Genomic DNA, 27,883 nt, shown 5'->3' with positions numbered 1-27,883 from the left:
TATCATAGCCTCAATAACATGATATCAAAATTAGTAGAAACATAACATCAAGTCACACATATGGTACTACAATTCATGATACCAAAGCGTAGTTCTTTAAAAGTTTTAAAGCAAGTTCTTATTTGGTTGCCTAGCCACCGCCACACACATCTCCTTGCCTCTCCTGCTGCTCCTCTAGCTCATCTTATCTGTGGTACAAGGACAGTAAGCTATGAGCACTCATGGCTCAGTAAGTTCCTTTCCTACTCACTAAAACCAAAAATCATAGTATAATCAAAGAATGTCTTAACATGGCATCATTTCAACTAGTCATGACATAATGTAACATACTCTTTTAAGCATATCATGCAACATGAAGAAATCATAACTAGTCATGGCATATCGTAGCGTAAAGCATAGCATGAAGCATAACATAATCGTATCTAATCATGGCATATCGTCATAAGGAGTCATGGCATATCCTACACATGGACATATCATGGAACATAACATAATCATATCTAACCATGGCATATCATAAATCATCATAAGGTATATGCAATATGATTTTGAAAAACATGTATCCGAAAAACATGTGTATGTCTCATGATCTTTAAAAATCATTTCTTCTTACATATATACTTGAACATAATCTCAACTTAAAGGGGATCCCGGCTATGTATCACTTACATATTGCGCGCAACATATGTAGGTGGTACATAGCCGGGATCCCCTTTAAGTTGAGATTATGTTCAAGTATATATGTAAGAAGAAATGGTTTTTAAAGATCATGAGACATACACATATTTTTCGGATACATGTTTTTCAAAATCATATTGCATATACCTTATGATGATTTATGATATGCCATGGTTAGATATGATTATTTTATGTTCCATGATATGTCCATGTGTAGGATATGCCATGACTCCTTATGAGGATATGCCATGATTAGATACGATTATGTTATGCTTCATGCTATGCTTTACGCTATGATATGCCATGACTAGTTATGATTTCTTCATGTTGCATGATATGCTTAAAAGAGTATGTTGCATTATGTCATGACTAGTTGAAATGATGCCATGTTAAGACATTCTTTGATTATACTATGATTTTCGGTTTTAGTGAGTAGGAAAGGAACTTACTGAGCCATGAGTGCTCACAGCTTACTGTCCTTGTACCACAGATAAAGGAAAAAGCTGGATGAGCTAGAGGAGCAGCAGGAGAGGCAAGGAGATGTGTGTGGCGGTGGCTAGGCAACCAAATAAGAACCTGCTTTAAAACTTTTAAAGAACTACGCTTTGGTATCATGAATTGTAGTACCATATGTGTGACTTGATGTTATGTTTCTACTAATTTTGATATCATGTTATTGAGGCCATGATAGTGTAGTTCAGTTTTGATGAAAAGAAAAACAAAAGAAAAGTTTTTATTAAACTAAGAAAATTATTTTAAGTCTTCCGCTGTTATTTGTACATAGAGTATCGTAGCCCCGTCCCTTAGGGTTAGCAGGGAGGGCGGGCGTTACAGGTTGGTATCAGAGCCAAGTTATTGCCAGCTCACTACACACACATCAAGCCTCCGACCTGCCGCTCCAAGTAAGAATGTTTATGCTTAATTTTCATGTTATATGACTTATGCTTTATTTTTCTTTCTTGTTATATTGCCTATGCTTTATTTTCTTTGCTACATTGCTTATGCTTTATTTCCTTATGTTATATTGTTTGTCACTCTATTCCTTACTTTTCCTTATGTTGTTTATGCTTTAGTTTCATGTTTTGCTTGCTTATGTTTGATGCTTTATTCCATGCTTTTAGTTATAATTTAGATTAGGATTACATATTAGTAGGTTAGGAATAATACCAGAACAAATAGATAGAAACAAAACAGTACGTTAGATTGGCTAAAAACGATAACCACTTACACTAGTCTATTTGTTATTATTTAGATAAACATGGTTAGGACACGCAATGCAAGAACCGAGGGGACAGTGACTCCACCAGACCTGACACAGGTAGTCGCAGACCTCCAGCATCAGATCGCAGAGCAACAGCAGTTGACCACTACCTTAATGGGTCAGCAAGGCAACCCGATTACCCCACCGGCAAATCAGAATACACTACCGGTTATACCTACAGCCGCGCCAGTGCCCCCGGCAGCCCCTACTCCGATGGTCCGACAAGAGGCCTATCTGATTCAGTGGCAAAGGCTTAAGCCGGAAGCATTCTCGGGAAACTGCGAACCATGGGATGCGCAAGCCTGGCTCAAGACCGTGGAGAGCATAATGGAACTACTGGACTGGACTGAACACGAGAAGGTCAAATGCGTGTCGTTCTGCCTTACCGGAGATGCCCGGATGTGGTGGGACCGAGTAAAGGCGAAAAGACAAATAAACCAGATGCAGTGGACGGATTTTGAGACAGAGTTCTTAGAAGAATTCTTCCATATGCAAGTGACCAACAAGCACTATGACGAGTTCACTGAGTTCCGGCAAGGTGATCTGTCAGTTAACGAAGCCGTCAAGAAGTTCAACCGCCTAGCACGTCTGTGCCCAGAACTGATCAGTACTGAAAAAGAAAGGGTCCGGTTAATGTTAAAGATGCTCCGACCTGAGATAGCTCTGAACGTAGCCGGCGGAGTTAATAGACCGCAGACTGCAGAGGAGCTAGTCAGCAGTGCCCTGATTACCGAGCACTACTAGAAAGCAATGAACGGGGACAAGAACCAAGCACTGACCGGAGGACAAAAATCGCACAATACCTGAACCGGCTGGAAAGGAAACTCAGGTGGAAAGAGGAAACAGTGGAACAACACAAAAGGTGGTCCGGCCAATAAGCAAACCAAGTACCTTCAGTGTACCACATGTGGAAAGATGCATTCTGGAGTATGTCTCCTAAGCACCAGAAAGTGCTACAACTGCGGAAAAGAAGGACATTTGGCAAGAAATTGCCCTACTCAGTCTCAGACACTACCTCCGCAGAATAACCAGAATAGGAGTACCCCTGCACAGCTTCACCAGATGCATACTGCCATAGAAGGGACTTCAATCAGCCAAGGAAGATTGGAGGCCCCTCCCATGATGACGAACGCCAGAGTCTACTCTCTTACCAAGGAAGACGTGGCGAATGCCTCTACTGTTGTCACAGGTCAGCTACTTATTTACAATCAGTATGTTGTAGTATTATTTGATACTTGGGCAACACACTCGTTCGTCTCAACATCTTTTATGAAGAAGCTAGATATACCACCCCAAACTCTAGAGGACACATTCTTAACAACCTTACCATCCGGGGAGATTATGCCATCGGACCATATGCTGCAAGCAGTACTCATTCGGATCGCAAATAGAGAACTCTATTACGATCTGATAGTACTTGATATGCAGGATTATGACATAATACTGGGAATGGATTTCCTGAGCAAGTACGGCGCTTCAATCGAGTGCCGCAAAAGGAAAGTGATTTTCCGACCCGAAACTGAACCAGAGTATGAGTTTTACGGGGAACCGAAAGGAACGGCGAAGTTATTGTCATCTATTAAAGCACAAAGGATGTTAGATAAAGGATGTATGGGGTTTCTAGCACACGTGGTTGATACCAATCAAGTCAAAGACCCGAAGCTAGAAGATGTCAGGGTAGTATGCAATTATCCAAAAGTATTTCTTGATGAACTACCAGGGTTGGCCCCTAACAGAGAGATAGAATTTGAGATCGAATTGATTCCTGGTACTCAGCCGATCTCAAAAGTACCTTATCGTATGGCTCCGGCTGAATTAAAGGAGCTTCAGGAACAGTTATCCGAATTACTCGACAAGGGACTTATTCGTCCTAGTCACTCTCCATGGGGAGCTCCAGTGCTGTTCGTAAAGAAGAAGGATGGGTCTATGCGAATGTGTATAGACTACCGAGCGCTGAATAATGTGACAATTAAGAACCGGTACCCACTCCCACGAATCGATGACCTGTTCGACCAACTGAAGGGTGCGACCATTTTCTCAAAGATAGACCTACGATCCGGTTATCATCAAGTGAAGGTGAAACCAGATGATATACCAAAAACGACATTTCGAACCCGATATGGACACTATGAGTTCATAGTTATGCCTTTCGGAGTAACCAACGCTCCTGCAGTATTTATGGACCTGATGAATCGGATATTTACGGCATATCTTGATAAATTTGTAATCATCTTTATTGATGATATACTTATCTACTCGAGAACCCCAGAGGAACATACTGAACACCTGAATACTGTACTACAGATCCTTCAAGAGAAACAACTATATGCAAAATTCTCCAAATGCGAGTTTTGGCTTGACCGGGTAATATTCCTAGGTCATGTCATCTCCAAAGATGGAGTTATGGTGGATCCAAGTAAAATCAAAGCTGTAAATAACAGGAACAGACCAAGGAATGCTAGCAAAGTCAGGAGTTTTCTCGGGCTAGCAGGCTATTACAGGAAATTCGTAGAGAATTTCTCCAAAATTGCAGCCCCTATGACAGCCCTCACCAAGAAAAATACAAAGTATGAATGGACAGAAGCTTGCGAGAAGAGTTTCACGGAATTAAAAAGGAGACTGACCAGTGCTCCGATTCTTACTCACCCGGAAACCAACAGAGGCTTCGATATGTACAGCGATGCTTCGATCACAGGACTTGGAGCTGTACTCATGCAAGATGGCAAAGTCATTGCCTACGCTTCTAGACAACTTAAAGAGCATGAGAAGAATTATCCCATTCACGACTTAGAACTAGCAGCCGTGGTCTTCGCTCTCAAAATATGGAGACATTATTTATATGGAGCTCAGTGTAAGATTTATACCGACCATCAGAGTCTGAAATATTTCTTCACACAAAAAGACTTGAATATGAGGCAATGCCGATGGCTCGAGCTAGTTAAAGATTACGACTGCGAGATTCTTTATCACCCAGGAAAGGCGAACAAGGTGGCCGATGCGCTCAGCCGGAAGTTCACTGCCACCTGATGTAGCTATTTTAAAGTTCGAGGACGAACTTTTTATGAGGTACGGGGTACTGTAACACCCACTAAGATTTTAAGATAAATATGAGAATGATGAATTTGTCTTAGAAAAATATTAGTAGAATGTTGAATCAAAAAGAAATAAAAAGAAATAAAAATAGGGAGTGGTAAAGGATTAAACCTTGAACCTCTCATGATGTAAATGATAGGATTAATGGGTAATAACCAGTTGGGATAGAAATAATATATTGATAGCAAAGGAGGGAAACTCATGATAAGGATGAGAGTAAAAGCTAGCCACAAGAAAACAAGAAAAGGACAAGAGAAAGGCAACTTGCCTTCCTTCTTTTCTCTCCCTCTTCCTCTTCTTTGCCGTGACTTAAAGAGGGGAATTAAGGGTATCATTCCCCCTTGTTTCATCATGAATGATTAGAACAAATAAATAAATAAATAAATAAATAAAAAATGAAAAAAAGAGGCTAAGGGAGAAGGAAAGCAAAAACCAATTTTGCTACCTCTTCCCCCTTAACATAAAAGAGAGTATGTAAAGAGAAGATTTTATTTTTCTCTCATTTCTCTCATTCTCTCCTCTCCATCACCGAGAACCTCAGCCCCCTCTCCTTCATTTTCGGCCCCCAAAAACAAGGTTTCTCCTAGAATACAAGGAAGGCTACCAAGGGAAATCAAAGGAGGAGAACAAGAAGAAGAGACCTCTTCTTCCATCACCACACTTTAGAACCACAAGCGAAAAGGATGTAAGCTTCCCCTCACCTGTGGTACAAGGGATTTTAATGTGTTTTTTGATTTTAAGAGGATTTTAAAACCTAGAAACAAAGTTGTGAAAACTCGGCCAAAGAAAGGACTTGATGATCCTAGGAATGTTTAATATAAGCTTTGATTCATGATAATTTTTCTATGCTTTGTAAGAAGGTTTTCTCTCATATTTTTATATATATGTGATGTTGGATTAGGGATGTATCTAACCCTAGAGTTTCGGCCAAAAAGGTTTTGTAAGGGCTAGGGAATTTAATTGTTTACCTAACTTGCACAAAACCCTCTAAATAAATGGTTAAGGATCCATTATCGTTTTCATACTTGATGGTTACTTGGAACTAAAAGTATCCCACTCACAAGTTTCGGCCAAGGAAGGGTTTAGGGTTAGGAAGACTTGAATTTAAACTCACCATGTTTATATGATAGAATATAGAGTTTCTTAAAGAGTTGCATGCTTGTATGTTGATAGAAACTCATGAACATCACTTCTAATGTTTCGGCCATGGTAAGGTGGATGGCTTAGAATATCTTAAACAGATTTTTAACATGCTCAAAACCTCCATGATAATAAGATATGAAAGTTGTTTGATGCTTCCATGCTTAATTAGAGTATAGGAAAATTGGTTGCATGATATATTATTAAGACCACAAGGGTCTTAGCTTGTTGTGAACCAAACTTGTAAGTATAGTTTCTTTGATATTTTTGTCATAAAACTTGTTTAGGTTTTCCATACTTTAGTCCACCTAAAACCTAGTTTAAAGACTTGGAAGGTTTCGGCCAAACATATGCTATGAGATAAAGAAAGGAAAAACCTAGGAAACCTAAGACACAACTTGAATGTATGCTTATAGTGCTTGACCTTTATACATGTTATGAAATGTGTTATGACTTTCCATGCTTTTATGCCATTTGAACAAATTCCATGCTTGATGAGGTTCGGCCATGTAGGGTTTAAAGACCTAGAAACCTTAAAATTTAGACCTCATGTGTTAAAGATGCTTCTTATGAAATTGAGATAACATGTTGATTGTGTTCACATGCTTATACATTTAACTATGATTCAAATGGACACTTTGAGTCTCGGCCATGAAGGGAATACATGCTTTAGAAACTCTAGAACTTACATTGAACATGCTCATGACACTCTCCATGAAATATGAAATGTAGAAAGCTAAAATTTACATGCTATATGTTGTTAGTGACCTAAATTGATGCTAAGGGAAGTTTTCGGCCATGACCACTTGTATGAGGCCACTTATGAATTTATACATGATGCTAGAGTAAGTTCACATGCTTGTATGCTTGCTTGAAAACCTAAATGAGTACTTGTAAATTTCGGCCATGACCTAATGTTAAGGGCTTAAAGGAGTTAGGAACTAACTCAATTGTGCTTACCATATTCCTTGAAATAAATGCTATAAATATGGTTAAGGTTTCCATTCTTTATGTCATTTAGAACCTTGTTTCACACTTGTTAAGGTTCGGCCAAATGAGGTTTAAGGACTTGGAGAACTTGGAGTCCAAGTAAATCTTGTTTATAATACTTCCTATGAGAATGATATGTGGATGAACTAGGTTCTACATGCTTGGATGTTGTTTAAAACCTAGATTGGCACCTAAGAGGGTTTCGGCCAAGATAAGAACCTAAGGGATTAGGAAGCTTAGTACCCAAGTTAATCATGTTACATTGTTTCTTATGATTGGATGAGCACATTATACACTTTTATGCTTAGACATGTATACTTGTGAGCTATATAAAATGAGAAATTTTACAATATGTTATGAGTTCAAAAGATGCATGTTTTATGTTATGATATGTGGGTAAATTTTACATGCTTTGATGATATGATATGGTCTGAAAATATGCATGCTTATGTTATGATATGTGGTTAAATTATGCATGCTTTGATGCTATGTCAAGTATTTAAAATATGCATGCTTTCATGATATGCTAAGTGGTTAAATTATGCATGCTTTGATGTTATATTTAGTGTTTAAAATATGCATGCTTTCATGATATGCTATGTGGTTAAATTATGCATGCTTTGATGATATGATATGAGCTGAAAATATGCATGCTTATGTTATGATATGTGGTTAAATTATGCATGCTTTGATGATATGATATGAGCTGAAAATATGCATGCTTATGTTATGATATATGGTTAAATTATGCATGCTTTGATGCTATGGTTAGTGCTTAAAATATGCATGCTTTTATGATATGCTATGTGGTTAAATTATGCATGCTTGATGATATGCTTTATGCTTAAGATATGCATATTTTTATGATCTATGCCTAAGTGATGCATATTGTTATGATATGATGTATGCCTAAGTGATGCATATTTTTATGGTATGATGTATGCCTAAGTGATGCATACCTTTATGACATGATGTATGCCTAAGTGATGCATACCTTTATGATATGATGTATGCCTAAGTGGTGCATACTTTTATGACATGATGTATGCCTAAGTGATGCATACTTTTATGATATGAAGTGTGCCTAAGTGATGCATGCTTTTATGATGTATGATATGAAGTGTGCCTAAGTGATGCATGCTTTTATGATGTATGATATGTATAAGTATGACATGTACTTTACTTTATATGGCTTGTACCAAGGGTGGGCTCCATAAGCGCCCCGGGGTCGATGGAATAAGACTCGGGCCTCGTTAGGGATGGGCTCCTAAGTGCCCCTAGGTCGATGGAGTAAGACTCGGGCCTAGTATGTTTGCCTTGTAGGGTTCAAGACTTGCTACCTTGGACCTACATAGGTTGCGCGCAATATGTAAGTGGTACATAGCCGGGATCCCCTTTAAGTTGAGATTATGTTCAAGTATATATGTAAGAAGAAATGGTTTTAAAGATCATGAGACATACACATATTTTTCGGATACATGTTTTTCAAAATCATATTGCATATACCTTATGATGATTTATGATATGTCATGGTTAGATATGATTATGTTATGTTCCATGATATGTCCATGTGTAGGATATGCCATGACTCCTTATGACGATATGCCATGATTAGATACGATTATGTTATGTTTCATGCTATGCTTTACGCTATGATATGCCATGACTAGTTATGATTTCTTCATGTTGCATGATATGCTTAAAAGAGTATGTTACATTATGTCATGACTAGTTGAAATGATGTCATGTTAAGACATTCTTTGATTATACTATGATTTTCGGTTTTAGTGAGTAAGAAAGGAACTTACTGAGCCATGAGTGCTCACAGCTTACTATCCTTGTACCACAGATAAAGGAAAAAGCTGGATGAGCTAGAGGAGCAGCAGGAGAGGCAAGGAGATGTGTGTGGCGGTGGCTAGGCAACCAAATAAGAACCTTCTTTAAAACTTTTAAAGAACTACGCTTTGGTATCATGAATTGTAGTACCATATGTGTGACTTGATGTTATGTTTCTACTAATTTTGATATCATGTTATTGAGGCCATGATAGTGTAGTTCGGTTTTGATGAAAAGAAAAACAAAAGAAAAGTTTTTATTAAACTAAGAAAATTATTTTAAGTCTTCCGTTGTTATTTGTACATAGAGTATCGTAGTCCCGTCCCTTAGGGTTAGCAGGGAGGGCGGGCGTTACATTAATATGATTTCCAAAAATACTATACAATCACTGTAGCTACTATAGCAGTATTGTACTATAGCATTTAGGAACTTGGATTGCTCAAAGAAAGAATGATATCTAGAACATTATAGTAGACTATAGCTACTGTAGTAGTGTTGTATTATAGCATTTTGGGCACTTGGATTGTCCGGAGAAAAAGGGTTTCCAGAAACATTATAGCACTACTGTAGCATTGTAGTAGCTAGGATAGTAGTGAGCATTTAGATGATTGCTTGGGGAAAGAATGGTTTTCAGAAATGCTATGTAAAATATTGAAAAATGGCGATTAATGATAAGGAAATTTCTGGAATTTTTAGAAATTTTCTGAGAATTTTTCAAAGCTTGTATGGACGAGTTTACGGGGATAAAAATTGGGCCCGGGAAAGCCAGTTTAGGATACCCTGTTTTAACGAGAAAATATTTATTTTCTTTAAATCCTTTTCCTTTTCTTTTTTCTTTCTTTTATTTCCTCTGCCGAACTGTGCCTACATGCCCTTACCCGACGGTTTCATTTTCCTTCCTATTTCTTCCCCGATTCTTCTCTTCCACACCGTGGTCTAGCCGGAAGTCGACGCCAACCCGATTGTCTTCCTCGGCGTCGACGGCAATGCTCAATCTCCACTACTTCTCTTCCCCTTTGCCCTAGCGCCGACAGCCGATCCCTCTTCACCGGGAGACCAGGTGTCAAGCCGTGCCCTAGTCTCCAGCCGACGCCTCCTCGCCGGCAGCACGAGTCCCTTCCACGTTCGGCCGCTACAAGAGCTAGGCCACTAGTGTCGAGTTTCCTCTCGCACCTTTGCCCAAGATTCCACCAGCCAACCTCACCGTGCCCTAGCGCGGTCGCCGGATCCTTATCACCTCCGACCAGTGGAGAGGAAGAGCAACTAGTTGAGGGTTGTGGAGCAACAAATACGGTTGTGAGGTATAGGTATCGTGTCTTGTGGATTTCTTTTTGATCTAGCAGCTCACTTTGGGTTCGGACAGGAGCAAGGAAATCAAGCCTAGTCTTTCCCTCTGTTAAATCTCCAGTAGAGAGGAAGAACTTGGCACCGATGCAGGTAAGGCATTTATGGGTATTTGGATTGATTGGGGATGCTGACATAGAGAGTAATAGTTCCTTGTAGTGTCGGCAATAGACCGTCGGTAGAAATATTCTTTGGGAAGCAAGCTTTGGCAGCAACTTCTCCGGTAATGAGTTATCGGCTGAGGCATTCAACTCAAGTGAGTTTTGGTTTGAGGTTGCTCTCGAATTTAAATCCAGATACAGATGGGGAATGGTTGGGATTACCTAACCTAAATGAATTAAATGAATTGGTTAGTTAGATTTGGATTAGAACTTGTGATGGATTATGATTATTGCAAGACCTAATTTGAATGGATTAGTTAAGAAACGATTGAGGAGTTAGATGATCCAATTAGGGTTTATAATTGGATCTGGATTTATGTTAGCTTCTCAAGGATTTGATTTAGCTAATTTATTTATATGCAATTAACTAAATCTGGATACCATGTATTACAAGACTCTGATTCGAGACGAGTATCTCGACGTTGGATTTGGACTGGATTGGACCTTCCTATTGGAGGCGGGTACCTTGACTTATCTTTAATTAAGTCATATTGATATGTTTAGTAGGTTATAGCCTTTAGTAATAATTATGTTCATCCTTGTTTCAGTTGGTCACTACCTAATTTGTTACATGCTTGTTTGTTCATCTGTTATGCATTTATTGTTAGTACCCGCATGATTTTATATATGCTCATATGGTAGTGACATACCATGCCTCATTATGCTCAGGACCTAGGTTTTTATACCCTACCTGACCTGTGTACCTTAGGTCTTCATATTTGATCATCGATACTACGGTACATATTTTATATATATGGATATTGTTATGCTGATCAGGTTATTTCCATGCTTAGTGTCATGCATCATCTCGCATGATTGCATGCTATGCGATAGTCTGCTCCATTATTGTCGAGCACATCGCCAGTTACATGTATCCGTACACACCACCACTCATGGGTTAGTCGTATATCAAACAAGTGTGTCCGTTGGTCTGGTGACTCAGCGTGGTAGCCGGCAGACAGTTCTGCTCTGTTTGGCTCCGCTGGTTTAGTGTAGCAGCGTGGTAGCCGGTAGGCGGTTGGACTCTATTTGGCTCTGTTGGTCTGCTCATGGGTAGTATGACGCAGTGTGGTAGCCGACAGAGATTTCCTCCCCGTTATCGTGTACCGAGAGATGAGAGCATTGAGCTCCCCCATTTATGATTTGGGGTAGGAGGATAGGTGTACTCCGACAACATCCCGTCTATTCGATCACTCATCAGGAGCAGTGACAGCAGAGTGCATGGTTGTCACAGCCCTACCCACTCGGTTTCACCATTGTGTGTGAGATGGCTGACTGGCGTCAGGGGTGACCATATCATTGGCATCATATGCATTGATGCATTTACTGATTGTGTTTGTTGCACTTATATGTTGCATTTGTATGGATGCATATGTTTGACATGCATACAGGATTTATGACATTCTCGGTCTGACGACCTGACTATTCTTATAGGAGACCATGGTGAGTATTGTTCTCATCAGCCCTTTCTGTTATGCATTACCAGCTTTTGTCTAGGAGACTGTACTCCATAGTTATTATTATCTGTTGTATCTTACTATACATGTCAACTGGTATCTGCTGAGTTGTTGAATCACCCCCTGTGGACACTATTTTTTTCAGGTACCAGGTCGTTATGGAGTCACTTGGAGTATCCTGTCTGCCGGTCTCCACGTCACATCAGAAGACTTACAATTTTCCTTTATGTTTTATTTGATTTTTGTGTCAGTGTATTTAGCTTTGTGCTCCGGTTTTATTTTTGGAGTGTTGTTGTTGTTACGTAGTATTTTGTGTTGTTGTGTGGTGTAAGCCTAGCCGGCTAGCAGTGTTTTGTTTTGTTTTGTATGAGCTTGTCTTTATGTTTTTCCGCTGTGTTGGTTTTGATTACATCAGAGTGGGCTGATAAAAATATATATAACTGCATGGTTGTTATTATATTTGTCCAGCCGTGTAGGCTGAAATTATTAACTACGTGGTTGTGTATATATTCTAGCCGCATGTGGATGATGTATATTGTGTCTGTAGAAATGCTTCAGATTGTCAGCCGTACAGGGGAGGTGCTACCAAAATTTTCTTCGGACAGGGACTCCCCCGAGGCATGACAACTTAGTGGTATCAGAGCAAGTATACGATACTTGCTATGTGTTCTAGATTTTCAAGATTTATCTGATACCAATTTATTGGTATCAGAGCAGGGTTTACGAGTTGTATTTCCTGTGTTTCGGATTTCATGTTTTAATTTTCTCGATGTGACTTTTTCAGATTTTGGGACCTGACATCGGCAGGACTTCTCCAAGCTATAGGAGGTATGTTGGTATATGTTATCCTACCTTTCTGTTAGTATATGCAATGCTGACTATTACAGTTTATGACATGTATTATCATTCTTTATTAGTACCTGTCTAGCTGATATAGCACATATTTTATGTATTAGGTAAACCACTGATCATGGTCGACCCTAATAGAGATCAAGGATTACGGTCTCAGGAGACTTTTTATATCATAACACCAGTAGTTTTAGCTTCTATTACTACTAGTTGGTTATGAGATGGAGGCACATAGCAGTCTTTGTTGTTATTGGCTAGGTGCTAGGTAATAACTAGTAAGTACATATTTTTGTTGACTCAGCCAGTAGAGTACTGATATACTTTAGTTAGTTTCGTCAGTAAATGATTGATTTACTCTGGTTAGATTGGTCAATAGAAGATTGATTTACGCTTGTCGACTTGGGTAGTCGTGGATTGATATACCTTAGTTGCTTGTGGAGGATTAAGGTATTCTTGATTAGTTAGTAGATGACCGATTTAGTTTTGTTGGTTCGGTCAGTAGGGGAATGTCATACTCTATTTTTAGAGGTTCGAATCTTTGGGTTATTTGTGCTTAGTTTGGTATCTAGAGCACATTTAAGTACATGTTTTGTACTGACGTGGAAAAGACTGAATTGACCGTATACCATTGTCGATTTGGGTCAGTCTATAGTGGATCGATGTATCCTATTCCATGTGGAATTTAATTTTTGACTGTATGTACCTAGTTGGATAACTTAGAAGGTGACCCTGCAGTTTCAGAATGCCAGGTTGATTGGGTCAAATATGCTGATTATTCCTATCTTTGTTGCGTGTACATATGATTGTTATGTGTTGTAGGGGTGTTTTGATGGACGGTCAAATTGCATGTAGTGAGTGTATATTTTTCCAATTATGATGGTTGTGCGTTTCTAGTAGATTATACCCGAGTAGTCTGATTGATTTATTGGAGGTATTTTGTCGATTAAATCTATATTGTGAAATGTGCACATGTGTTTGAGTATTTTATTGGAGGTATATTATCGATTTAATCTGAGTTGTGATATGTGCAGATGTGTTCGGTGTAATATTTGAGGTATCTTGTTCATTATATTTGTTCTGTGTGTACACTCGTGTCGATTATGATTTGTTGGAAGTATTACATTGATTATACTCTTGACATAGGTGTATATATGTCATGTGAGTGTTGTTTGAGATATATTGTCGATTATACCTATGTTGATATATGCACACGGGTGCGGTATGCATTGTTGGAGGTATCACGATGATTTATACCTATGTTGTGAATATGTTTGGTGTATACTAATGGGAGGATTATGTCGATCATACATATGTTGTGTGTGCACGTGTGCCAGGTGTATGGTTGGTAGCATCATGATGATTCTACCTATGTTGAATGTAGAATGTTGAGTGTCTACATTATGTTATTGGTTGTATTACCCTATCAACTAATGCTCCTATTAGTGGGTGACCGACCCACTTGGACGATGATAGAGTTGACGATGGATTTGATTTGCTTACTAGGTTGTTATACCCTTGACTGTTCATAGTGATTTGTGGCAGAGTGATCTCGTGCAGTCTCTAGACGGATAGTTGGGTGCCTTGGGCACTTATGTATTATTTGTATTGGAGCGTTGCTCCCACACATGTTATGGATTGTTTGTGGTGGAGCGTTGCTCCCACATATTGTGGATTGCTTGTAGCGGAGCATTGCTCCCATATTTATTACAGATACATATTTCGAATTATTTATAGTGGAGTATTACTCCCACATATTGAGGATTTCTCGTGGTAGAGCATTGCTTCCACATATGTGGTATTTCGTGTGATGGAGCGTTGCTCTCACACTAGAGGATCTATTACTTGGTGTTTATTGTCGAGGATCTTATGGTTGAGGATGTCTGATTTACGGACATTATAAGTTCTTGGTTTTATCATTTAGGCTAATAGTGTTCTAGATGTTATCATGGACTCGATGATTTGGTATTCCTAGGATGTTAGATCGGTTTCCATTGTCTTTGTTGACAATATTGTGATCTATTTCAGATCTGAGGTGAGTCACGTACACCATCTTCGCATAGTTCTAGAGATGTTTTGATGGAAACGTCTATATGTGAAGATCAGTAGTGCGTATTTTGGTTATCTTCTGTGAGATGTTTGAGACACACGGTTACCAGTAGGAGTATACCGTGGTTCCACAGGAGATAGAGGTTGTTACCGTTGGGAGTAGACGGAGTCTATAGAGGAGGCTCGCAACTTTCTTTATTTGGCTCGATATTTCCAGAGACATGTTGAGGGTTTCTCTCGGATTGCTATGCCACTTACACGCCTGACCAAGAAAGGCGTGAAATTCACTTAGACTTGGATTGCAAGACCAGTTTCCAGGAGCTAAAGCAGAGACTAGTGTCCGCTCCGATTTTTGTTTTACCTTCTGGAGAGGACATATTCGTGCTCTATACCGATGCATCTCTACAGGGTTTGGGCGCTGTTTTAATGCAATACGATAGAGTAGTCTCTTATGCTTCTCGATAGTTGAAGGAGCATGAGAAGAACTACCTAGTTCATGATCTGGAGTTGGCCGCTATTATATTTGCTCTGAAGAATTGGCGACATTATCTATACGGTATTACATTTGAGATTCTCACTGACCATAAGAGTCTCAAATGTCTGTTCACTCAGAAGTAGCTTAATCTCCGACGGAGGAGATGGATGGAGTTCCTGAAGGATTTTGATTGTACCATTAGCTACCACCCGGGGAAAGCTAATGTGGTTGCTGATGCACTCAGCTATAAGTCAAGAGGGACTTTGGCTTGCCACCGAGTTTCAGTTATAGATTTGATTCAGGGTTTCTCTAAGTTGGGCCTTCAGGAGCAGGGACAGATAGAGCAGGGTATTCTGGTTACCATGGTTGCTCAGTCGTCGATCAGGACGAAGATCGAGAGGCCCAGACCGGTGATCAACATTTGCAGCTTATTAGCAGCCAGATAGCTTCCGGGCAACAGACCGGGTTCACACGAGATGAGGTAGAGTTGGTCCGTACTATCTGATGGAGGATGTCAGAGGCGCAGAACCGCTAGAGGAGTTATGCTGGTCGGAGACACAGACCCCTGGAGTTCTCTATCGGTGACTATGTATTTCTGCGAGCTTCACCCATGAAAGGGGTGAAGAGATTTAGCCTCAGAAGTAAGCTAGCTCCGCGATTCGATGGACCTTTCAAGATCTTGGAGAGGATTGGAGCGGTAGCTTACTACCATCTGACATTACCACCGTTCTTGGTAGGTGTTCACGATGTATTCCACGTATTCATGTTGAGGAGATACATTCCCGACCCGACATGTGTGTTGACAGGTATCTCAGTTCCCCTTCAGCCTAATGTTACCTACGAGGAGGTTCCAGTACGGATTTTGACCGGAAAGAGCGTCAGCTGCGGGACAAGATAATCCGACTGGTTAAAGTCAGATGGCAGTATCTTTCCGACGAGGAGGCTACCTAGGAGCTCGAAGATACGATCCGAGCTCGATACCCCCACATTTTCACTTGAGGTATATAAGTTATGGTTCCGTTCAACATTTATACTATCTACTTGTTGTTAGTACTTGTTGATGGTAGATGATGAAATTTGGGGACCAAATTTTTATTAGTGGAGAAGAATGTAAAATACCGAAAAATAGAGAATAATGATAAGGAAATTTATGAAATTTTTAGAAATTTTCTGGGAATTTTTCGGAGCTCGTATGGACGAGTTTACGGGGATAAAAACTGGGCCCGGGAAAGCCTGTTTAGGCTACCCTATTTTAACGAGAAAATGTTTATTTTCTTTAAATCCTTTTCCTTTTCTTTTTTCTTTCTTTTATTTCCTCCGCCGAACTGTGCCTGCATGCCCTCACCCGACGATTTCATTTTCCTTCCTATTACTTCCCCGATTCTTCTCTTCCAAGTCGTGCTCTAGCCGGAAGTCAACGCCAACCCGATTGTCTTCCTCGGCGTCGACGACAACGCTCAATTTCCACTACTTCTCTTCCCCTTTGCCCTAGCGCCGACAGCCGAGCCCTCTTTGCCAGGAGACCAGGTGTCAAGTCGTGCCGTAGTCTCCAGCCGACGCCTCCTCGCCGGCAGCATGAGTCCCTTCCACCTTCGACCGCTACAAGAGCTAGGCCACTAGTGTCGAGTTTCCTCTCGCACCTTTGCCCAAGATTCCACCAGCCAACCTCACCGTGCCCTAGCGCGGTCGCCGGATCCTTATCACCTCCGACCAGTGGAGAGGAAGAGCAACTAGTTGAGGGTCGTGGAGCAACAAATACAGTTGTGAGGTATAGGTATCGTGTCCTGTGGATTTGGAATTTTATGCGTTGTGGATTTCTTTTTGATCCAGCAGCTCACTTTGGGTTCGGACAGGAGCAAGGAAATCAAGCCTAGTCTTTCCCTCTGTTAAATCTCCGGTACAGAGGAAGAACTTGGCACTGATGCAGGTAAGGCATTTATGGGTATTTGGATTGATTGGGGATGCTGACATAGAGAGTAATAGTTCCTTGTAGTGTCGGCAATAGACCGTTGGTAGCAATATTCTTTGGGAAGCAAGCTTTGGCAGCAACTTCTCCGGCAGTGAGTTATCGACTGAGGCATTCAACGCAGGTGAGTTTTGGTTTGAGGTTTCTCATAGATTTTGTTCCATATATAGATGGGGAATGGTTGGGATTACCTAACCTAAATGAATTAAATGAATTGGTTAGTTAGATTTGGATTAGAACTTGTGATGGATTATGCTTATTGCAATACCTAATTTGAATGGATTAGTTAAGAAACGATTGAGGAGTTAGATGATCCAATTAGGGTTTATAATTGAATCTGGATTTATGTTAGCTTCTCGAGGATTTGATTTAGCTAATTTATTTATATATAATTAGCTAAATCTGGATACCATGTATTATAGGACTCTGATTCGAGACGAGTATCCCAATGTTGGATTTGGACTGGATTGGACCTTCCTATTGGAGGCGGGTACCTTGACTTATCTTTGATTAAGTCATGTTGATAGGTTTAGTAGGTTATAGCCTTTAGTAATAATTATGTTCATCCTTGTTTCGGTGGGTCACTACCTGATTTGTTACATGCTTGTTTGCTCATCTGTTATGCATTTATTGTTAGTACCCGTATGATTTTATATATGCTCATATGGTAGTGACATACCATGCCTCATTATGCTCAGGACCTAGGTTTTTATACCCTACCTGACCTGTGTACCTTAGGTCTTCAGATTTTACCATCGATACTACGGTACATATTTTATAAATATGGATATTGTTATGCTGATCAGGTTATTTCCATGCTTAGTGTCATGCATCATCTCGCATGATTGCATGCTGTGCGATAGTCTGCTCCATTATTGTCGAGCACATCGCCAGTTACATGTATCCGTACACACCACCACTCATGGGTTAGTGGTATGTCAAACAGGTGTGTGACAGTTCAAATGTTTGGCTCCGTTGGTCTGGTGACTCAGCGTGGTAGCCGGCAGACAGTTCTGCTCTGTTTGGCTCCGCTGGTTTAGTGTAGCAGCGTGGTAGCCGGCAGGCGGTTGGACTCTGTTTGGCTCTGTTGGTCTGCTCATGGGTAATGTGACGCAGTGTGGTAGCCGGCAGAGATTTCCTCCCCGTTATTGTGTACCGAGAGATGAGAGCATTGAGCTCCCCCATTTATGATTTGGGGTAGAAGGATAGGTGTACTCCGACAACATCTCGTCTACTCGGTCACTCATCAGGAGCAGTGACAGCAGAGTGCACGGTTGTCACAGCCCTACCCACTTGGTTTCACCATTGTGTGTGAGATGGCTGACTGGCGTTAGGGGTGACCATGTCATTGGCATCATATGCATTGATGCATTTACTGATTGTGTTTGTTGCACTTATATGCTGCATTTGTATGGATGCATATGTTTGACATGCATACAGGATTTATGACATTCTCGGTCTGACGACCTGACTATTCTTATAGGAGACCCTGGTGAGTACAGTTCTCATCAGCCCTTTCTGTTATGCATTACCAGCTTTTGTCTAGGAAACTATACTCCATAGTTATTACTGTCTGTTATATCTTACTATACATGTCAACTGGTATCTGCTGAGTTGTTGAACTCACCCCCCGTGGACACTATTTTTTTCAGGTACCAGGTCGTTATAGAGTCGCTTGGAGTATCCTGTCTGTCGGTCCCCACGTCACATCAGAAGACTTACAGTTTTCCTTTATGTTTTATTTGATTTGTGTGTCAGTGTATTTAGCTTTGTGCTCCGGTTTTGTTTTTGGAGTGTTGTTGTTGTTACGTAGTATTTTGTGTTGTTGTGTGGTGTAAGCCTAGCCGGCTAGCAGTGTTTTGTTTTATTTTGTATGAGCTTGTCTTTATGTTTGCCGCTGTGTTTGTTTTGATTACAGCCGAGTGGGCTGATAAAAATATATATAACTGCGTGGTTGTTGTTATATTTGTCCAGTTGTGGTGGCTGAGATTATTAACTGCATGGTTGTGTATATATTCCAGCCGCATGTGGCTGATGTATATTTTGTCTGTAGAAATGCTTCAGATTATCAGCCGTACAGGGGAGGTGCTGCTGAAATTTTGTTCGGACAGGGACTCCCCCGGGGCGTGACACGCTATCACACCACTATAACATTACTGTAACTACTGTAGCAATGAGCATTTGGTTCTTGAAACACTATAGCACCACTATTGTAGTGTTGTACTATAGCATTTTGAGCACTTGGATTGCTCGACACATTAGAATGGTTTCTCAAATCCTAAAGTAATACTATTACTGTAGCATCATTATAGCATCTGAGAATGTGATTGCTTAGGAAAATACTCTAGCGACTCGAGATGTTTAAGAATAAATCTGAATACTATCATATGTTCCTCGTTCAAGTCGTACTGAGGAACGAAGTCAAATGAAGTCTGGTTAAAAATGTTAGGTCGAAGAGGATCGGCTTGGAAATAAATCTGGACACCATCAATTAACAATGTGCTTTTTAATGTGTGTCATTGATGTCGCCCCGTGAAAAGTTAAATTTATTGTAGTGATATAATTTTATATTCTTTTTGTTATCAGGTATTTGAATCTTACGAGCCAACTAATTCTAGGATGTACTATTCAACCCCCACATTCAATACATCAAGTAAATCCAAGAAGCAATGTGACTCCTGATGTGATGCCCCAGCCCCACTAGTTGTTTAAATGTCGCATGCATGCGTTGTGTGGGTTTCGAACCCTAGTTGCTTGGGAGAAGTGCCCCTACCTCTTACCACCATGCCATACCCAGAACAATAAATGTATTATTTTTTTATCAAAGGTAAATTATATATCATCAAGAAAAAGTACAACCAAACACATGTCCAAAGATAGTCATTCACTTTTGATGAAGTATTAGATCCGAGTAGCTAAGGTATAAAACCATATACATACACAGAAGGAGTCACTGTAAAACACAAAAATCGAGTAGCAACCACACAACCAAGTAACCATCTGGGGTCTCTATCAGCCTGTGATATCTGCTCTGCCACCGCACATATAGTCGTTGAAGCCCAACTCTAGTCGCCAACCAGCTATTCCTCAGCCTAGTACGAATCAACATGTAGCCCCTCCACACATCTACCATACTCCAAATCCAGTCATATCAGCAGTGCATGTCTCTAACCACCATAGGAGGTCTTCTCAAGCTCCTTTGATCATATACGGATGCATATGCAAACATACCTCTAATCATCTCTGTAGTCAGCTCAAGCACCTCTGATCCCATCAACATACATGTCTACCATCCTACCTACTTTTAGAAAGTAGTCAGCTATTAACAAATTTGTAATGTCTTTATCATGAGCTATTTGCTGTGAACTAGATAACTTTTTCTAATGGATCTATTCACTCTCATAGGTTTGTTGGCAAAGTCCCAGCCATAAATAAATTTAGAACATCTTTATCATTAGCCATTTGTTATGAACTAGATAGATCATTTAAGTACATTTAGTCGCCATCCTCACCTATACACCTCAAAACGAGACAAAATGTATATACTCACTCCTCACAAGTATGTGGTCTTGCCTCATAAAACAAAAATGTGAAATTGTCTCCTTAAATGATAATATATATGGTCTCACCTCACAAAGCCAAAATATGGGACCAGACAACATGTATGGTCTCACCTCACAAAATCAAAATGTGAGACCCTCTCACTGAAAGTATATGCTCTCAACTCCATCCAAGTATATGAGGTGCTCCAAAGCGACTCCACCCCAAGTTGATGCGGTTATAGTAGAAACTCCAAAAGAGTATAGCTGATGCAACTCAACTCCAGAAGAAGCTCCAGGAAAGTGCTCCATCCGAGTGATATAACTCTAGAAGATGCATCATCTAAAAACTGATGCAGGGTGTTTCTCCCAAAGATGAAGTAGCTCAAGAAGAACCCATAAGAGTTTTTTCCCCTTGGACACCTATTCAGGTCTAGTGTAATACTAGATTAGAATAAATATTCAAAAAGCGACATATATTAGTTTGAATTTTCTGAAATACAATGTCAATCTCAAATCTCCCTTTCAATCATAGAGTTTATTTGCCCCTAGATCATGATGTAGTAGAAAGACATCAAGTTATTATCTAAACATCCGTAGTTTGATCTCCAATTACGATGTCTTTGTAAGGATTTTTTTCTCTAAATGGAATATATAATCATGGAATATTAAACTTTTGGACTACCTGCAATAAGCACGTTTTAATTTATCTTGATATTAAATGAGAAATTTTTATAAAGCCCAACCTATCACTCTAGATTCGATATTATCTGATTTGTATTTTTTTATCATAGAGTTTATTCTATTCATTTATACATACAGAGAAATATTAAAAATATTTAATTTATATTTTTTTAATATATGTGTGGGGGTGTCTGATGCGTAAATGTAGGTGTACTCGCGCTGGGGAGATATTTTTTCCCACTGCACAAATTTGGAAGATCACGCCGCAGCTTTTTGCCTACCCCCTGCAAGGCTCAGTCCTGCTCCACAGCGAGGAACAACGACAACCCACGCAATTCAACTGCATTTCACGCCCGATCGATCGTTGCATCTCTCCAGTTTATGCTCTTCAAAAGCAATAACGATCATGAGTAAATGAATATTAAGAGGTCATAAATTAAGGGCTTTCTTTGAAGATGGCCAACCTGCATGTGATTTGACGTGACCACTGGCTGGCTGGCTGGCTGGCTGGCTGGCTGGCTTTCACGTCCATGTACGCATGGCTCACACGGCAAGCTTTCCCGTACGGCGCGCGACGCATGACAAGTCCTCTGCAGCGCGTGCATGCGCGAGCATTAAGGCCAGGCCTGGCCAACCGCCAACCTATAAAGAAGAAGAATCTCCATGTGGCCTTGCGTACAGTAGCGTTGGTGCGGATCCAGTGGGTAGTTAGGTTTCGTGAGCCCTAGCGAGCAAGTAAAACAGCATTCGGACGATCACCTATGGGACACGCAACAGAGACACAGGAAACTACGTGCAGCGCTAGCCGTTAACCACTGCGCTAGCACAGCTGCGTTGGACCAGATGAAGAGGTTTCGTCCCCTCTTTATTTTTTAAGAAAAAAATAGAAAAATATACTTTTCGGCATATATACTTGATCGAGTAAACCTTTTAAAACAAATTTCAAATCTGATATGATTTTTTAAAATTAATTTTAAGGAGTCATCGGATTATATCATTGATGTTATTAAATTTATGGGGTATGGGGTTTGAATTTTGACATAATCGAGATAATACTTTTCTTATGTGCTAGTCACTATTCCTAAAGTTAATAATCGTCCGTGATTTACCTCTTCTGTGTTGATCCTGAGACGAATTAACGAAGACGCTAGAGGTGAACGTATTCACCTTTAACCATTATTCCTAAAGTTAGTAATCGTCCGTGATTTATCTCCTCTGTGTTGGTCCTGAGATAAATTAACGGAGACGCTAGAGATGAACATATTCATCTTTAACCATCCTGAATGCTATTAAATTTATCATAAATCCTAGACGGAACATGTTGAAAATTATGACATTTTTTTTTAAATTAATTTTGAATTCATAAATGTGCAAGATAAAATACTGCTCTTCAAAATCTCACTCCTATATTCATAAAATATATTATAGGGAGAGTATTGTGATAAAAGAAAAGGAAATTTCTTGCAAAAAAGAAAGAAAGATGGTCCCTCTTCTTTGAAAATAAGAAAAAGTGGACGAAGAAATTTTACCAGCTTTCTATAAGAAGAGAAGAGAATTTCTTTATGATTTTAAAGAGAGATATTGTCAATAACGACCCATAAACTAGTTAAATAGTGGTTGATTTTACAGCCCAGTAATGGCTAGTTACTAGGGATAGATTTCTAATTAACTGAATTATTTTGTTATTTTCAATGGCAATAAGTCTACCTAAATTTTTGAATTGACTAAATAACACATACTATTTTAGTATTTATCAAAGACCATATTTTTTCAAGTACATTTTCCATTCTACCTTTCTAATAAATTTTATTTTTTCTACTTTTTTCTCTGTCATTTTTCTCTCTTTTCTTTTCTCTCTCCTATGCATGTAACTTTCTATTTATTTTTCCTCTTCTCTCTTCTTTTTCTTCCTTCTTTGCATGTATACATAATATATAGATAACATTTTATAAGGTTTAATTGATTTTATTATAACATTTTAATACATTTGGAGAAGCCAAAATAAACAATGGATAACATATTTAAACTTCTTGTAACCCAAAAAATCCATAAGAACTGAAATAGATGTAATAATTTGAGATCTCTATGTCCATAAGTAAATTTTGATCGAAACTTACTGATTAATCTAGAGAGATCTGATTGCATCCATTTCAGTTCCTATAAATTTCTGAGGTTGCAAGAAGCTTAATTATGTTTTCCATTGTTTATTTTAGCTTCTCAGAGGTGTTAAAATATAATAAGAAAGAATCATCAAAATTCTTCACATTAAGCATGATATATATCATATCAAACCCAACGTATACCTGATATAGAATGATATCAGGCTCATATTGGGTCTAATATAATTCCAAATCAGGTCCAACGTGAAAAATTTTAATGATTCTTTCTTATTATATTTTAACACCTCTAAGAAGTCGAAATAAAAAATAGATAGTATATTTGATCTCCTTGCAACTCCAGAAATTCATAGGAACTAAAATGGGTGCAATCGAAACTCTCTAGGTCCATCAATAGATTTTGGTCAAAATCTACTAATGGATCTAGAGATCTCAGATGACATCCATTTCAGTTCTTGTGTATTTTTGGGATTGCAAGCAGTTCAAATATGATATCGATTATTTATTTTAGCTTCTCAAAGGTGTTAAAATATAATAAATAAAAATCACCAAAAATCTTCACGTTAGACTTGATATGGAATGATATCACCAGTTACCACTGAAACAGCTCTCTACGAAGTTAAATTTCAATAGAAAAGTAATATAATACTTGGAAAATAAAAATCAAGATCAACCAAGAAAACAACTTTTGGAGTTGACTGATAACAGAAAAGAAGCAAATTAAAGGATATTTTAAGCTCAGCATTCTCACTGACTACCTCTTGATTCCTATGTGGCATTTCCCTATTTGCAGCTTCATAATACTGGAGTTGAAACCATAGCCTAGTAATCTCAAAATTCTTTGATGCAATCCGAGGTTCCATTTCCATCTCAACTTCAGCGAGAGCAAAACCTCGTATGATAACATCAACAACACATCGTGCAATAACAATCTGCTGGGACAATTCCGCAACAAGATCCACATTATGTTCTATATTCATATCCTCAAAGATGGATGGTGGAAGAGGAAGGCTAAAGCCAAATAGTGATAGCTGATGGGACAGTCTCTGCCAGAGATTTTGAAAGTTTGACAGTGATTCTTCAGCCTGTGTCTGCTTCTGTATCTCCATCAAGAGATGAAGCTTCATCTCATGAGATTCAGCTTCAAGGTTGTTATAAGAAGATGGCAATGGTGATGTGCCAGCGCTAGAAATCTCTACAATAAATGATAAACACAAGCTAACTTCTTGTATGAGTTTAAAACTAGAGCATCAACTTGGATAAAAATTAAGAAAAAGATTATAAGTTACCATGTTTCTATAAATAGTTTGGTTACCACTTTGCACATCTAAGAGCTGAAATTGAAGTTCAAGAAATAGCATGAACCAACCAAAAAAAGAGTTGGTGTTATTTATGAGTAGCAACCTATTGCTAAATAACCTATCTATTAGAGATGTAAACCAAAATTAGAATGTATTTTAATATTAAAAAAACTAGAACTATAAAACAATCTACACTTGAATTAATATAATAGAAAAATAGTAGGCTCCATGATATTTTTTTGTCCTTCTTTCCTTGACAATTGCTTAAAAATCCATATTATTCTATTGTATCCTGCTGAGAATATGAAATGATGTTTTTGACAAATGTTGATATAAGTGTATCCCATAAAAAAAAATCAAAAGTCATGTTACTGTGGTTGTTAGAATTATACTCACTAATAGAGTAACAGATCTAATAGAGCAAGGTAGTCAATATCCGAAAATGCATAAAGGAATAATCATTGAATTTAACATGAAACTAAGATATTGAGATTAAGTTACTATTAGATTTCCATATATTAGGCTTATAGAAGTAACCAAATTAATAAATGCGTAAAAGTTATTATTTCTAGACCTTGTGTACTATTTTGATTCTTCTTCAATGAAAATTGATCTGTGGACCTGATATTTATCATATCAGGCCCAAATAATGATATTAGGCCCAGGTCTGATATGGTTCCATATTAGGCCCAACATGAAGATTTTTTTATCATTCTTTTTATTACATTTTAACACTCATGAGAAGTCAAAATAAACAATGAATAGCATATTTTAACTCCTTGCAACCCCAGAAATCCACAGGAACTAAAATGGATGCAATATGAGATCTTTAAATCCATCAATTGATTTTGACCGAAACCCACTAATGGATTTAGAGAGCTCCGATTGTACTCATTTTAGTTCCTGTGGATATCTAGGGTTGCAAGGAGTTTAAATATGCTATCCATTATTTATTTCAGCTTCTCATATGTGTTAAAATAAAATAAGTAAGAATCACCAAAATTCTCTATATTGGGTCTGATATCATTCCATATCAGGCCTATGTTGAGCCTAATATGATTTCATATCAGGTCCAACGTGGAAATTTTTGGCTCCCTTGTCATTTCAACTTAGAGAAGAGGATTATGATTCAACTAATTCACTTAATTGACTCGCTGGATTAGTTTAATTTAGAGGAGGGAGGAGATATTTTTTTCATCAAACACAAAATTATTCTTTTTTAAGTAAATTTTGATATCACAATCAAGTAAAATATATCTAAATGGTAAGATCAGACCAAACAGGTAACGTGAAGAGACCATGCAGGCCATATGATTTGACTTTGAATTTTGTTCTATAAGTTAAACAAGAATGATATAGTAGTAAGCATATAAGATTGGTAAGATGGAGAGCAGGCTTGTTTTCCTCCTCTTCCTACTTACTTGTTTAGTAGTTTTTGCAAATCCCAAAGTCATTCACCTTCCAAGCTCTCATGGTATTTAATCTTTTCATCTTTATTTTACTGTATAAAAAAATACCATAATCTTTGTGAGGAACAAAAATATTCATTAAAATCTTAAACACTAACTCTATTTCTGAAGTATATTTATTGTTTGATTTTTAGGGGAGAAGATAATAACTCAAGGACACACAAGATTTTTTGTTTTCGGACAGAAGACTTATGTTCCACCCAATCCTATTATAAATTCTCCTAAAATTATACATTAAATGCTCTTTTTATTAGGGAAGATAAAAAATAAATAAGCAAAAAGGTATAAGAAAGATAGACTTACAAAAACTCTGTACAAGAAAACATAGTTTATTAGTTCATTCAATGGCTTTAGTAGTAGTAGTAGTAGAAGTGATAACAATGTTTAAAAGATTCAGGCAAAGTGATTATAATCAACATCATCTATGTATCTTTTTTTTGGGTCTTGTTTATTTCAGAGACCCATTATATAGTAGAAATAAGATTATGGCTAAATTGGTGCTTTTGTGTTTGATTAAAAAAAATATCATGATGTGTTTATACTTGAATCCTCTAGTTGGTTGCAAAAGTGAATTTTAAAAGGGATGGAGCCCAAGTGAATGCCCAAAGCTTCAAGTCATTTGCTAAATTGAAGTAAACAAATAGGAAAAAAAACATAAAAGATTATTTCTTGCTCATGATCTGACTTTTATTATGAGTTGCAGGAAAATGTTCCACTATAATTCGATTCCTTGAACATTTGAAGATTTTATAGGATCGAAAAAAATTTAGATATCTCCACAATGATATGATATTGTCCACTTTGGGCCTCAGCACTCATGATTTTTCTCTTGGGCTCTATCCAAAAGGCCTCGAACTAATGGAGATATCTTTTCTTTTATAAACTCATGATCTTTCCCATGTATTTTCAATGTGGGACTATGTTTGCAACCTTACAACCCTAACAGATCAAGCCTCTCAAAATACATAGGAAGAAAGTAGCATCCATCCTTTCTACTCATCATCATTTATGATTCTATATCAGGTTCACATTGGACCTGATATGGTTACATATCAGATCCAACGTAGAGATTTTTAGTGATTCTTTCTTGTTACATTTTAACACCCCCGAGAAGTCAAAATAAACAATGGATAACATATTTAAACTCCTTTCAATCCTAGAAATTCACTAAAATTGAAATGGATGTAATCTGATATCTCTAGGTTCATCAATGAGTTTTGACGAAATCCACTGATGGACCTAGAGAGCTCTGATTGTAACTATTTCAGTTTATATAGATTTATAGGGTTGCAAGAAGTTCAAATATGCTATCCATTTTTTATTTCAACTTCTCAGAAGTGTTAAAATGCAATAAGAAAGAATCACCAAAATTCTCCACGTTTGGTCGGTTATGGAATCATATCAGGTCCATGTTGGGCCTGATATGATACATATCAGGCCCAATATGAAAAATTTTGGTGATTCTTCCTTATTAAAT

Source organism: Zingiber officinale, chromosome 2B, assembly GCF_018446385.1.
Source record: "Zingiber officinale cultivar Zhangliang chromosome 2B, Zo_v1.1, whole genome shotgun sequence".
NCBI classification, from domain to species: domain Eukaryota; kingdom Viridiplantae; phylum Streptophyta; class Magnoliopsida; order Zingiberales; family Zingiberaceae; genus Zingiber; species Zingiber officinale.
The sequence above is the reverse complement of the archived record's forward strand: the minus strand, read 5'-3'. Positions refer to the sequence as shown.